The 14,723-nt window shown below is 40.3% G+C and overlaps 1 long non-coding RNA gene across 1 annotated transcript in view; it reads left to right on the forward strand.

Annotated features, from left to right (window-relative positions):
- The first annotated feature begins 7,992 nt into the window (after positions 1 to 7,992).
- LOC309392567 overlaps positions 7,993 to 14,723 on the forward strand; it is a 50,689-nt gene continuing 43,958 nt past the window's right edge. Inside the window, exon 1 of the long non-coding RNA XR_014175464.1 lies at positions 7,993 to 8,053. This is a non-coding gene — a long non-coding RNA (uncharacterized lncRNA). The remainder of the gene's footprint in view (positions 8,054 to 14,723) is intronic.

Below are 14,723 nucleotides of genomic sequence, written 5' to 3' on the forward strand. Positions count from 1 at the left end.
AGCTCTTCCAGTTTCTTCTGGTACTTTTAACCAGCTCACCAAACAGGCTCTCTTCCTTAATTCAGCAGTCTTCAAAAACGTCTGGACAGACCACAGTAGAGAAGATTACAGTAGAAGAACCTTCTTTAATTTAACATTTAATATTTCTTTAAGTCCATGTTTTGAAAAGTTTGTAAGGAGACCATTTCCCCCCAAACACTACTGTATTTGGGAGAAAATCTTAAGGAAGAGGAGACTTGCGTGACAGATGTTACAATGTGAGAACATTTAACTGGAAATGTACAGATTTCCTATGAATGGCTGTAGGAAGGGAGAAGAAAACATCCGTGGTAGCCTTTGTCGACTTAGTGCCCCACAAAAACGTTGGATAACCAGCTTCCTAATTCCTCGACTTGATGGCAAGGGATTATGGGAGTTGCCCTAGATAAGGATATATGTCTGTTAGGAAAGTGGTGCTTTTCTGGAAAGGTTACTTTTAGTGTATGAAACAGTCTCTCAATAATCCTGGTCAGCAACGCATGTCCATTCAGCAGTATAGATAGTCTTTGACTTATAACCTTTTGTTTAGTGACCATTTGAAATTACAATGGCACTGAAAACCATCACAACATCCCTATCACTTGTGTGCTTGGCAACTAGCATGTATTTATGATGGTTGCAGCATCCCAGGGTCACGTGACCATCATTAGTGACCTTTTTCAGCTGGCTTCCAACTAAGTCAACGGGCGAGCCTGGATTCACTTAAGGACAGCCTGATTCACATAACAGTTGCAGTGATTTCCTTAACGACTCGAGCAAAAAAAAAAAAGAGGTCAAAATCAGATGGGATTCTGTCAAGGAGTTGCGCAGCAAGTGTCCAAACGAAGTCAGAGACACTGAGACAAACTTGTCATTTGATATAAATAAATATATTTCACATTTTTCTTTACAGCAGACAAGATAGTCAGGAACAGCATGAGCACAGGTGGGTTGCCCCTGGTTCAGCCTGGATCGGGTGAACCGGTAGTAGTGGCAGCGGGAGGCTCCGCCCACTCACCTGGACGCTTCGGCATGCGCAGAAGCGTCGCACGCGTGCGAGCGTGCGTGTGACCGTGCCTGAACCACTAGCAAAAAAATTGGCAACCTCCCACTGATCATGAGGTAAATCAAACAGCATACAGAGTTCGAGAGAAGAAAAAGGCGGGGGAAAAGGGAAACTCCTCCTTTATACACACAGCAACCAATCACAGCATAGATTGCCTCATGCATGAGCCAGCACTCTCCAATCAATCAACTACAATTGAGTGTTCTGGCCCATTGTATACTTTACTGTTCCACCTACTACATTATTTAACATCCTAATTTAATTCACTTGATTTCTTTGCTTAGCAATGGAAATTCTGGTCCCAATTGACAGAGATCTATGGGATGCATTTCCAAGTGAGCCTATGTGAAGGTGCACTCTGGGAATGGATCATATGATTTATGACATCCGACACTCTCACTGTTCATTATTGGGACTGTGCAATCCTAATGTATTATATCGGGTTTTTTTTAATGTATTCAGCCCAGCAAATGAGACAAAACAGCAGTGTACTCCTCTCATACTTCACGGGTGGCTAAGCGCTCCTATTCCAGGAAGTTCTTGTCTTGCTCACATCTCTGTTCTGAACTTCCATGATGATGATGACCTGGTCAAGAGGTGGTTTTAATTCCTTTAATTGTGCTAACAGTTGACTTCCCACCACTCTGCTTCCTCCAAATTGGGATTTCTCCAACCAAAATACATGAGGTATAGGAGAGGAGGAGGGTTTTTAATCATTTGTTTTATATTCTGTTTGTGAAAAAGGAAAAGACTTTTAGTCAGTTTTTTTGTTTTGTAGGAAAATATGCTGGGACCAGAGTAGACAAGGGACTCATTTATCGGCCAGTTTAAAAGGATAGTAAGGGATCCTCCATTGGCTGAGAGTTTTATGTGCTCAAATATTAGCCAAAAAGCAGCAAGTACTAATTAGCTGAAAGTTCTCTGCAAGCTCTAGACTAGGAGTTTCAAACTTGCGTCGTCACGGCATCATCACGTGACGTCACATCACGTTGTTGTCCCCTTCGCTAAACTGATTGTGGGCGTGGCCAGCACGTGACGCATCCCGCCCCAGCCTGGGAGTTTGACACCCCTGTTCTAGACTCATAACATAAATGCACAGCCATGCTTATATTATTATGATGCTCTATAGGCTGTATGGTATAGAAAGAGTCAAAGCAAATTGAATCCATGTTTTAAATTGAAAAGAGTTAAAAGATCAACAGTCTGTTCAAACGATTTACTTTCCAGGAATTGGCAAAGCCACATGTGGGAGTGCCCAGATGCAACAAGGCTATTCCATGTTTTCTTCATTTTTATTTAGGGTGGTAGAAAATACGGGGAAATCACTAATATAAGAAACTGGCATTCAATTTCCAAGCCAAATTCCATGAATATGGCAATGCATTTGCACAATAGAAAACTTGTCTGGAAACAGCCTCCTCCTCCTCCTTCCTTTCTAATGAGTATTTTTGTAGTTCTTGGTAATAGTGATGTAACATTTCCAAGCAGCGTAAGTAATATTAGCATTTATTGGCATTTCCTCCTACCTTCCTCAGAGAAAGTTTTATAGAGAAGAAATAAACTTATCTTTTGGAAATTGTTACGTTTTTGCTTTGAGTAAGGTTGCAAACTGAAGGGCCCTTTAAGGACAGAATCATGGAACTGGAAGGGAACTGGGAGGACTTCCAGTCCAATCCCCTGCTCAAGGAAGGAGGCTTGTATCATCCCATCCAAATGATTGTCCAGTCTATTTTTGAAAACCTCCAATGATGAAGCACGCACAACTCCAGGAGGAAGCTATTGATTGATTTCTGCAAATAAGAAGTGATGGTCTTGCAACTATCAGAATCCTACTTTAATTTTTGGAGTTATACAAAGTTCTAGTTTTAGAGATAATTCTTTTAATTGATATGTAATGATCCTGAGAAGAAATAGATATCCTTGAATTGAACTTGCAAGCATATTCAAGTGACTAAAAAGGAGTGAGACAAGGCAATGAACTGAGTGGGATACAGATATGGAAAGTAATTGGCAAGGAAGTACACAACTTCCTTTCACAACTTCTATTCGACTCACAGTTTAGAAGGCATCAACCCACAAACTAGAAATAGGTTCGTGCTGCCTCCAACATCATATGATCTATGATTTATCCTCTTCGTTAAGCATCCATGCCTACAACATGAACTCCTGCTAGGAGGGACCATTCAGTTGCTATGTGATCCAGAATCCTGTACTTTCATGAAAAGACCTCTATTATAGCTCTAAGGTAAAGGTAAAGGTTCCCCTCACACATACGTGCTAGTCATTCCCGGCTTTAGGGGGCGGTGCTCATCTCCGTTTCAAAGCCGAAGAGCCAGTGCTGTCCAAAGACGTCTCTGTGGTCATGTGGCCAGCATGATTAAACGTCAAAGACACACGGAACACTGTTACCTTCCCACCAAAGGTGGTTCCTATTTTTCTACTTGCATTTTTACATGGTTTCAAACTGCTAGGTTGGCAGAAGCTGGGACAAGCAATGGGAGCTCACTCCATTACGCGGCGCTAGGGATTCAATTTCTGATCGACAAGCTCAGCATCTTAGCCACTGAGCAATCATGTCCCTCATTATAGCTCTACCTTCCCACTAAACTATCTTTTATAGCTCTACCTCCCCCCTAACTATCTCTATAAAGATAACTAACCTACTTCTCATTGTATACAAGAATGATTAAATGTGTGTTTTCAAAAAATAAAGGACTTCCCTCCTCTTTTTTGAGTTTGGAATGGGAGCTGTCACATTGTCATAGTATTCCATGCTTTGGGCCATCTTTCTTTATGTCAATGTTTCTTGCTCCCCAAGCGCCTGGAAATATTTTTTTAAAATAAGCATTTTAGTATGAATATAATAAATATGATAAATATTTATCATATAAATAAGTATGAAAGATCTAGTTCCAATATATAGGTAATCCATGACTTACAACAGTCATCGGTTATTTGAATGGTCATTCAAAAAAAGTGACTTATGACCGTTTTTCATACTTACAACCATTGTATCATGCGATCACCTTGATCATGTGATCAAAATTCAGATGTTTGGCAACTGGTTCATACTTATGACTATTGTTGTGTCCCAAGGTCATGTGATCACCTTTTGCAATCTTCTGACAAGCAAAGTCAATGGGGAAGCCAGATTCACTTAACAACTATGGCAAGAAAGGTCGTAAAATGGGGCAAAACTCACTTAACAAATGTCTCACTTAACAACATAAATTTTGGGTTGAGTTGCGGTTGTAAGTCATGGACTACCTGTATTTATAATATGAGGCTGGGTGCAAATCTGACCCCTAATCACAAATGAATGACAATTCTTAGTAATCTCAGCCTAAGACTAATAGTATTGAAGTTGGGAATTCTAGTTGAGCAATATCCCATCTCTGGTTTATTTCTTTGTTCATTTGTATTGTATAACAAGTAACATGTAGGTTCTAGCCTCACTCTATTGTTTCTAACAAAACTTATGAAAGAGATTTCTTCTTACTGAATCTATTGATTTTAATGTCAGTTAGTCTTCTGCAGTCATTCAAACTAGAAGATCTAGAATTCCAGTTCTGCATTTAATCATCATCTATTTTTCTTAATGCTCTGCTTTGCTTTCTTAGGGGTGCATGTTGTTGCATTTTGATATAATTGTCATTGACAGTCCTTAGGGTTATACCTGCCATCTTGTTGCGAAACATATTAATCAGGAGATTCAACTTGAAAACGATTATCATTTGGCAGAAAAACAAACACGAAAGAACATTTTTGCAAGCAAAATGTTAATGATTGGAAGAATTGCACCAATTTCTGTTTGACAGTGTGTGATTAATCTTCTGGGTCAGGTACTTATATTTTTAACCATTAGGTTCATTGTCCTTTGATAGTCAGAACTCTTTCTAGCCTAATAGGATATTGATTTTTTTGGATAATGTACTTTGACTCCTTAAACAACACTCACTTTTGAAAACTGTAAACAGTGTCTAACAATTCAGCCAGACCCAAATGCCAGGCATGGAATTTGAAGGTCAGTGGAAAAATTAAAACGAATTTCATCCAGGCCATCTTTAACACGTGATAGGTTTGATTTCTGAACAGGCACATATACAGTAAGTAAACTATATATGGACATTTTAGGTCAAAACAGCTTGAGGGTTCGTCATTTTTACTGCAATAATTGGTTTGATTGTATCTTATAAAAAGCAAGTCCACTTCTGTTCTAAACTCTTAGATCAAGCAAACCAGTGAAGTACTAATTAACCTATTTTGGAGTTGTTTTAATCCTAAATTGGGAGTTGGAATCAATGTTTTAGTTATCATCCATGCATCTGGCCTAAGACTAGTAAAACCTGCTTTGATATTGGAAAGTCATAGCCAATAGCAGTTTTTAGACAAGGCTGTTGTCTACTTAGACAAGGCTGTTGTCTATATTCCAATGTATTATGCTGAAACACCTGATGACAATTTAGAACTGCATTTGACTAGGAGGGTTTACTAGAGGGACTCTTCACCATGGTGCCTCTCGATATCTATTGTTGCAGGTATCTTCACCATGGTACATGTGAGCATTTTCAGGCTTCCTGCCGTACCTATTTTTATCTATTTTTAATGGAAAAAGAAATTTGGCAGAGTAAGGCAGCAGCCTCCCACCCCAGCCAAAATTGTATTTCCAGAAATCCCCTTAAACGCCACATAGGCTTACTAAAAATTCTTTAAAATGGATATTGTTGGATGCTTGCTGTAATCCAATTATTTGTTAAGAGGTTTGCCCACATGCCCCTCAAAAAGACAAGATAAATTGGGGTGGAAAAGAGCATCATGGGAGAGATGATATAGGGAGCAACTCCAAGGAATTCATGACTTATGAAGTTTATTAGCCTCTTTCTCCCATTTCGTTCCTCTATCATACCAAACAAAAAGACTCAACTCAAAGTGAATCATCATCATCAGCAATCATTCTAATGTCTCATTCTCACAAATTACTAATTGTGGCACAAAGATGATCCACTAATCATTTTTGGAAGGAGCATTCTTAGGGCACAGGCTTTGTCATATCTCCCATTATCATGGAGACAGTTTATACATACTGTATCTTTAATTCTTCTGATTTTAAAGTACTGTTTTTCCTCTTCTTCTAACACAAATATTGCTATAGAAACATCGACAACTCATTGTCAGTATTGGCAATGACATAGTCAAGGGCTGGGATCTGTCCAGCTTCCTTTGACCATTTTTGGTTGCTGTAGTCACACGTCCCCTCTATTGCTGGCCACTACTTTCTAAAGCCATGGCTTCAGTTGAATAGAGCAGCATTCAGATATCACACAGATTCTTAATATGTATGGCTCTAGCATTCTTCTGGAGAAGTGTTAGTCCTGTTTTAAAAGGTATGTTTAGTGGCCATTTTTAAACAGGGTAGACCTGTGCTTAAAAAGCAGGACTATTTCTCTTTGTGTGGAAGGTTGATTTAAACCAAGAAACAGCTTGGTTCTGTCAGCTGTGTGTTATTGAATCTGTCCCAAATGAGTGCATTATGGGTTTTCCATTGCTTCTGCCAACAACGGCAGTGCTTTATATTGTTTCTAATATTTTCAGTGTATGTGTGGGCATTTGCCTACTTGAGCGTCTTTTTGTGTACTCCATGTGATACCTCTGAGGGCTACAACACTTTTGCCACCAATGTCATTCTCTTGCAGTTCTTAACAACATTGAGAATTGAGAACTGAGGTGAAACTGACAAGAGTTCTGTTAGGTTTTTTTTTTAATCTGGGTCATAAGTTCCAAGCTCAGTCAAGGGATAGGTCCTATGGCATAAAAAGAGAACCCCAAAGCTACTTAGAAGCTCTTTGCTCTCTAAATGGTCACATGAAATCTTTCTGAGCATAGGCACACTAGTCTTCTGAGGCCAGTAAAGCTATCCTGTGTAATAGGTATGGAATAGAGCTCTCTGGATATGCCATAGGACAGGGGTGTCCAAACTTGGGAACTTTAAGACTTGTGGACTTCAACTCCCAAAATTCCCCAGCCAGCATAGCTGGGGAATTCTGGGAGTTGAAGTCCACAAGTCTTAAAGTTCCCAAGTTTGGACACCCCTGCCATAGGACATCATGCTGACCTTACCCTTCTCTCCTATGTCTCACAGACTTCTCAATTGAGATACATTGGGATACAGAAATACCAATCATCCAAAAGAATGACAGACCTATAATCTGACTGTCATATTTATGCTGCTGTCCTGTCACATGAGAAATTTGAAATATACAGTATCAGCATCTTTTTCCCAGTCATCTACCTGCCATTGCCTCAAATCATCTCCAGACATATTAAGGACAGTGATCAATGGATGTTTCCCCCATAGATAGGGATGCTATCTAGGGGAGGGAGAAAGCAGCCATGGGAATTCACCAGTCACTGTCTTTAATTTGTTCCATGTTCAACTTTTAAGACAGTGCTACTTCTTGGCCTTGCAACTTAACCAAAACAGAGTTTGGCTGTTGGAAAAGAACTAGTCAGCCTGGGATACGTTTCTGCTGACTCAGGAACTGGAGGAATCTACCTTAAGGTGGCTGTGAGGAAGAATTGTGTAGGTTTGATTTTAATCATTACAAGTTCAGCTCATGCTGGATGTTTTCTCAGAGGATTTGGAGAGCCATCAGCTGGGATCTTGCAGCCCTCTGTTTTTTTCACTGTGTAATCTTTATGGTTTGGAAGTCCATGATGCTTACAATGGAGATATAACTTTGTGTCTATCTGCCTTGTTCTAAGGGTAGAAGAAAGATAGGGCAAACATGGAATAAAGTGACGTCATTATTAATAACTATTTCATTGACTTCTATAGTCAATAATTTGCAGACCTGTGTTCTTTACTTTGATTTTATAGAGTGAGACTTGTCAGGTTCAGCACAGATAACATTATTGGCAAGAACTGATATTTCTTAATTCCTAATCAGCAGGGGAAAAGAACAAAATAATGTAAGTCTATCTGATTGATTAAACTATTAACAGTGCAGTGAGTCACAACAAATGATTTTGGCAATTTAAGATTATACTCTTGAGTTAGACAGCATGGTCACTAATTTTTGCAGTTAAAGTAGTGCACCTTTGCCTTTGTGTAACGTTTGGGCAATATTGCAGCCTTTATCTGAGAACACTTTGCCCTAAAGGATGAAAAATTATTTGTCAATTGCACCAGGGAAGCAATGTAATGAACAGTTAAATAGAAATGTTAACCACCTTGTGGATTGAGGTCTTATTTTTCCCTTAGTTGTTTGTGGAATCTACATTCCATTAATTGCGAATTACATCAGATTAATTGAACAAATGCTTTCAAAATGAATCCAAAGTGTTGGTTTAAAAGCATAGAGGAAGTGGTTTCTTAGACAACGGTTTCCCACAAAGAGGGTTGATAGCAGATACCTGGAAGGGGTAAGGTGGTTACATTAATTACAGAACTGTTGATTGTTAAACTGAAGGCTGAGGTTTTATTTAAAGCTTTGCTATTCAATAAACCGTTCTCATTAAGTCTTTAACGTTGGCTAAAACACTGTTCCAGCTGAAACAGCTGTGCTTTGTTGTTACATCTTTTAGCACATTTAAAAAATTATTTGATTAATGGTACATTGCAAGTAGAACAGCTTTGTTCATTAAGCATGTGGGATATTCCTAATGATCACAGTTTGCCAGCCAGAAAGGAAGCAAATTGAGTTGTTATGTTATATTCCCCTTTAATCTATGATAGTAGGCCTGACTGTAAAAAAAAAGGCACTCCTCGACTTGCAACCGTTTAGTAACTGTTTGAAATTACAACCGCACTGAAAAAAAGTGACTCATGAAACTTTTTCCTACTTACGGTCATTCTGCCATCAAAATTTGGGTACTGGGCAATTTGCATGTGTTTAGCATAATCACAATGGCCCTCCCCCAAGTAAAGTCAATGGGGGAAGCCAAATTTGCTTAATGACCACAGGATTCACTGAACAACTGCAGTGATTTGTTTAACAACTACAAACAGGTGTAAAATGGAGCAAAACCCACTTAACAGCTTTGTTTAATGATAGAAATGTTGGGCTCAAATTATGGTTATAAATTGAGGACTAGTACACTTCAGTCTAATTTGACTGCTTGAGACAATATTAAGAGACCCGTGTAGATTTCTTGCCAATAGCATGAAAGAGGTTTGTTGCTGCATATCACTCTGTGGGGCTTTTTTTGTTTTTCTTTTCAGCCTAGTCCATTATCCTGGATGGTTTTCCATTTAAGCTTATTATTCTGTGAAGTTGTCGATCAAGATTGGCTGTTTCTTTCGCCTGTTGTGGCAATCTTCACAATAGCATTACTGTAAACTGTTCTTTAATTGATATGTGCTGTATTGGTGCAGGGAGTGAAAGCTAAATATGATAGGGACCCAGTGGTAAGATTCTAAAGTTTTGCTACTTGTTCTATGGGCATGGCTTGGTGGGCTTGGCTTGGTGGGTGTGGCAGGGGAAAGGATATTGTAAAATCTCCATTCCCTCCCCACTCCAGGGGAAGGTTACTGCAAAATCCCTATTTCCTCCCAATCAGCTGGGACTCGGAAGGCAGAGAATAGATGGGGAGGGGTCAGTCAGAGATGGTATTTACTGGTTCTCCGAACTATTCATATTTTCCACTACCGGTTCTCCAGAACTGGTCAGAACCTGCTGAATACCACCTCTGTAGGGATACTACCAACATATCAAATGAACGCAATAGATTTGGCACCAGTAGGGCCACAAAAGGTTGAAAGAAAGCTGGGATAGATAACTTTTAATTAATACAGTCATTTCATTGTACAGTCCCACTGATTCAAATTGGAGCTGAGTAAGAATATGATTTTTATGGTTTCGTTTTCCATGAAATCCCTCTGAAAAAAAGTTGCAGGACATTGGAAAAAGAGCAGGGGAGGTCATTTTATTTCTTTTGGAGTGCCAGTGTAACTTAGATAGGCTTCCTGTTCCCTCCCTCCATCCCCCTCCATACAAATATAACCCCAGATGTATCAGATTACCTATTCATTTTATTGTTCCAAGCCATAAGGTGGTTTATTTGGTTTTCGTTTAGTTTGTTGTGTTATCAGACATCATATTCACAAACCATGATTTAGTTTGTTGTACAAAGATGAGCTTAGTGTGAAGTATGAATTCAGCCTATCTGGGTTCAATTAACGTTTGAGACCAAAATCAAACATATTATAACATAAGTCAATCATTATTATTATTCTCAACACAGTCAAGACACAGTGAAGGGGTATCTACAATCTCTCTAGAACTGGGGTGTCAAACTGGCAGCTCAAGGGCTGGATGAGTCATGTGCAGGCCATGCCTACCCCAGCTCCGTGAAGGGGAAAAAATGTCATGATACATCATGTGACAACGTGACGCTGTGAGTTTTACACCTATGCTCTAGTCTAGATGAATAGTTTTGGTATTTTCTCGCTAAGCAATGTGATTGCAAAGCACAATCTCATTGATTGCATCTGCTTAGCCAATGCAATCCCTGCAGTCTTGATTGCTATCATTAAGTGAAGTTTGCAAGAAGTTAATGGCTCTTCATTGTAACTTCCAGCCAGCTTCCAACAATCAAACTCAGTGGGGAAGTTAACAGGAAGGTGCAAATCCCAGATGGCTTGCAATTAGTCTGGCAGGCAGGCAAGCGAGCGAATACTACTGAGCGTGCATGGCTGGCAGGCACAGCATAAGCATGGCAGAGCTTGGGTGTGGCAACTGTAGAGTGTAGGATCACACGAGAGGGGGCACCACATGGTACAAATGCAGCAGAGCTTAGAGTAGCTGCTATCGGATGTGGGAAACTGACTTGCAACCTTCTTTGCTGGCTTCCCCATTGATTTTGTTGTAGGAAGCCCGAGGGAAGGTCACAAACCATCATGGGGACGCTGCAACCATCCTATGAGTGAATTGGATTCCAAGTCCCCAAATTGTGATCACATGACCATGAAGGTGCTGGGACAATGGGAACTCCAAGGATTGGTTGTTACTATTACTTGTTCGGTGTCTTCATGTCTAAGAATGGTTGCTAAACATGTGGTTATTAACCAAGGACTACTTGAAGTTCTTTTCTGCCGTAATCAGGATGTTTTATATAGTATGTAGAAACAAGTAGAGAATACAGTTGTTTTGTACTTGTAAACATATGTGGCCAAGTATTATCACATCCCGTTTCCTTTTTTTTAATACATACTGCAACATCTCTCTAATGTCTCTCATCTTTAACAAACTTTATGTACTAGTAAAGGTTATTCAGAACCATATTGGATGATGCTGATATAATTGCTTTGCCAATATTGCCTTTAAATGAAACAGCAGATCGCCTTTTAACTCCTAATGAGCTTGAAATTAAATTACCTACAGTGTGTCCTTTGGTAGTACTTATCTACCAACCTAGATGTCTGTTTGTTTAAGCAATCAGAGGACTTAACTGTTTACAGCTCAGGCAAGTGTCTGCAAATAGCCTCACTTATACTATATTAGCACACTCTTTGCAAATGGAGAAATATGAATTAATCATGTGGGTCTTGGTTAGTTCCTCTTTATGCCTGTTTGCTGATACATTTGTAATGTTGTTAGAAAATGAGTCGATGGTAAGCATTAATGAGATGTGAGAAATGGAGCAGAAAAGCCACATTTTAGCTGTTTTAATCAAGAGGAAGCGTCCTAATGTTGGAAACACATTTAATGCAAAACTAAATATTTGACTCAACACAGCTTCTGCTAGTCAATTAACCAATGTTTGTCAGAGTGTGGAAGATGTAGAGCTTAATGCTTCACTGAATGTGTCTCTCAGGCACAGAGGTGAGTAATGGCCTGCGTTTGCGTTTTAGGTAACTTTGGTCTTCCTGCCTTAGGGGAGGGAAGGATCACAGCCATTTTATCACCCACCTTATATTTTTGTCCTTTTGGTATATACCAGGTCTGATTTACAAAGCCCATAGTTATATTTATTTATTTGTATCCCGCCCAGTGGCGAAATTCAACTTTTTTTTTACTACTGGTTCTGTGGGCGTGGCTTGGTGGGTGTGGTGTGGCTTGGTGGGTGTGGCAGGGAAAGGATACTGCTAAATTGGCAGGGAAAGGATACTGCTAATACACTTGGAATACTGCATTCAGTTCTGGTCGCCACAATGTAAAAAAGATGTGGAGACTCTAGAAAGAGTGCAGAGAAGAGCAACAAAGATGATTAGGGGACTGGAGACTAAAACATATGAAAAACAGTTGCAGGAACTGGGTATGTTCAGCTTAAGAGAAAGAAGGACTAGGGGAGACATGATAGCATTGTTCCAATATCTCAGGGGTTGCCACAAAGAAGAGGGAGTCAAACTATTCTCCAAGGCACCTGAGGGTAGAACAAGAAGCAATGGGTGGAAACTAATCAAGGAGAGAAGCAACTTAGAACTGAGGAGAAATTTCCTGACAGTTAGAACAATTAATCAGTGGAACAGCTTGCCTCCAGAAGTTGTGAATGCCTCATTACTGGAAGTCTTTAAGATGTTGGATAGCCATCTGTCTGAAACAGTATAGGGTTTCCTGCCTAGGCAGGGGGTTGGACTAGAAGACCTCCAAGGTCCCTTCCAACTCTACTATTGTATTGTATTGTAAATCTCCATTCCCACCCGACTCTGGGGCCAGCCAGAGGTGGCATTTGCCGGTTCTCCAAACTGCTCAAAATTTCCGCTACCAGTTCTCCAGAACATGTCAATACCTGCTGGATTTCACCCCTGATCCCGCCTCTATTATTTTTACAAATAATTCAAGACAGAAAACATATCCAGCACATAATCCTTGTCCTATTTTCCGCAACAACCACAATCCTGTGAGATGAGTTGGGCCCAAAGTCACCCAGCTGGCCTTCATGGCTAAGTTGAGACTAGAACTCGTGGTCTTCTGCTTTCTAGTCTGTGCCTTAACCACTAGACCAGAGGTGTGCAATTTTCAGACCTGTGGAATTTAAGTCCACAGGTCTTAAAATTGTGAAGGATGGATACCCCTTCACTAGACTAAACCTGCTCTCTACCTGGAAGAATTACTCAGGAAGATATATAAATCCTTCTACCATCCTCAGGAAGAATATAAATACTTCTATCCTCCACCATTCAGTCAGAACTGAAGAAGCTTCTTGGATGAGAAGCAAAATGTCTTCAAAGAAAAACAAAGTCCAGTTGCCTTTTGAAAAAGCACCTTTGGGACAACTATGACTAGGATGACTGTGAATCTCTATAGACATACTCAGGAAGGTTTCTACCTCATGGAGACATTATCCTTGATGGAGTCCTTAGAAACCTCATGATCTTACCCCCAAAATTGAACATCCAGCTGCTATATAACAGGGGTGTAATTGTCTATGGTTTGATTTTAAAGAAAGCAATAAAATATGTCCATCTTATCTCTGCTATGCTTAATGGACTGTTAAAAGTTGATAACATTATCCATCAGGTAGGCCTATCTTTTTACAGTGGAAAGTGGAAACTACCGGTATGTCTCCTCCCTCTCACTTTTCATCAGGGAGAGAAAGGTGTCCATTTTCAGATATTGTCACTGTATTTTAAATCTATTTAACACCTTCACATGCATTTTTCAGAAGGAAAACTTCCTGACATACATACATACATGCATACATACATACATACACACTAAAGTCAAGATGATGACTGTAATTTTGTCATCAAAGCCCTACCTCTTTTTAACATGTCAACATATACTAAAAGAAGTGAGCTTCAGTTGTGTGGTTGTGATCACTGCTTTGCCTTTTCTTGACATGTGTTTATCCTATTTTATTTTATTTTAGGTATATCTGTGAAGATGCACTGACTCACTGGGTTTTGATTTGATTAGTTTTATCAATGCAAGCAGTATTTCCAATACTGTTTTGGGCATTGTTCCCCTGTAGGGAGGGGTGGATTACATGTTCCTAAATTTGTTCTGGTTTCTCCTTGGTCTAGGTACAAAAACATGAAGAAACTTCTTTTTAAAAAAACCCTCAAACTTTCTCCATTCCAGCACACAATTTAAAAGGAGGAAGGGGAGATAATTTATCGTTACTACTATATTTTGAACCAAGTGGGAGTCAAATCTTTTCCTGGTTCATTCTGAATAATCTAGAGCAGTGATGGCTAACCTTTTTGTCGTCGTGTGCCAAAAGTGTGTGTGTGTGCACTGACACCCATAATGCAATGCATGTGCGACCCCCCCTGCATGCCCTGTGCATGGACGTGCGACCCCCCCATGTGTGCCCTGCCCCTTACATGCACATGTGACCCCTGCATGGGGTGCATGATGCCTCATGCTCTCCCACCCCGCCCTTTGCTTTCCAGGTCCAAAACAGGGGTACGGGGGGGCTAGTGTCCCCTCTCGCCCTGTTTTTTGGATCTGGAAGGCCTCTTTCACCAACCTGGAAGCCAAAACGGGGCACGGGGGCACTGCGGGAGGCCCCAAAATGCAATGCGAGCTCCTCCCTGTGCATGCACCCCACCCTCCACGCATCCACACGTTTAGCCCCCACATGCGCCCCCAGAAACCCAGAGACCAGCTGGCCGGCTGGAGTCGGCACAGTGGAACTAGAATGGGGCTACGGCTGGAGTGTCTGCCATCACGGATCTAGAGTTTAAGATTCT

This window comes from Natrix helvetica (genome assembly GCF_964273705.1).
Source record: "Natrix helvetica genome assembly, chromosome: 5".
In the NCBI taxonomy this organism is placed as follows: Eukaryota; Metazoa; Chordata; class Lepidosauria; order Squamata; family Natricidae; genus Natrix; species Natrix helvetica.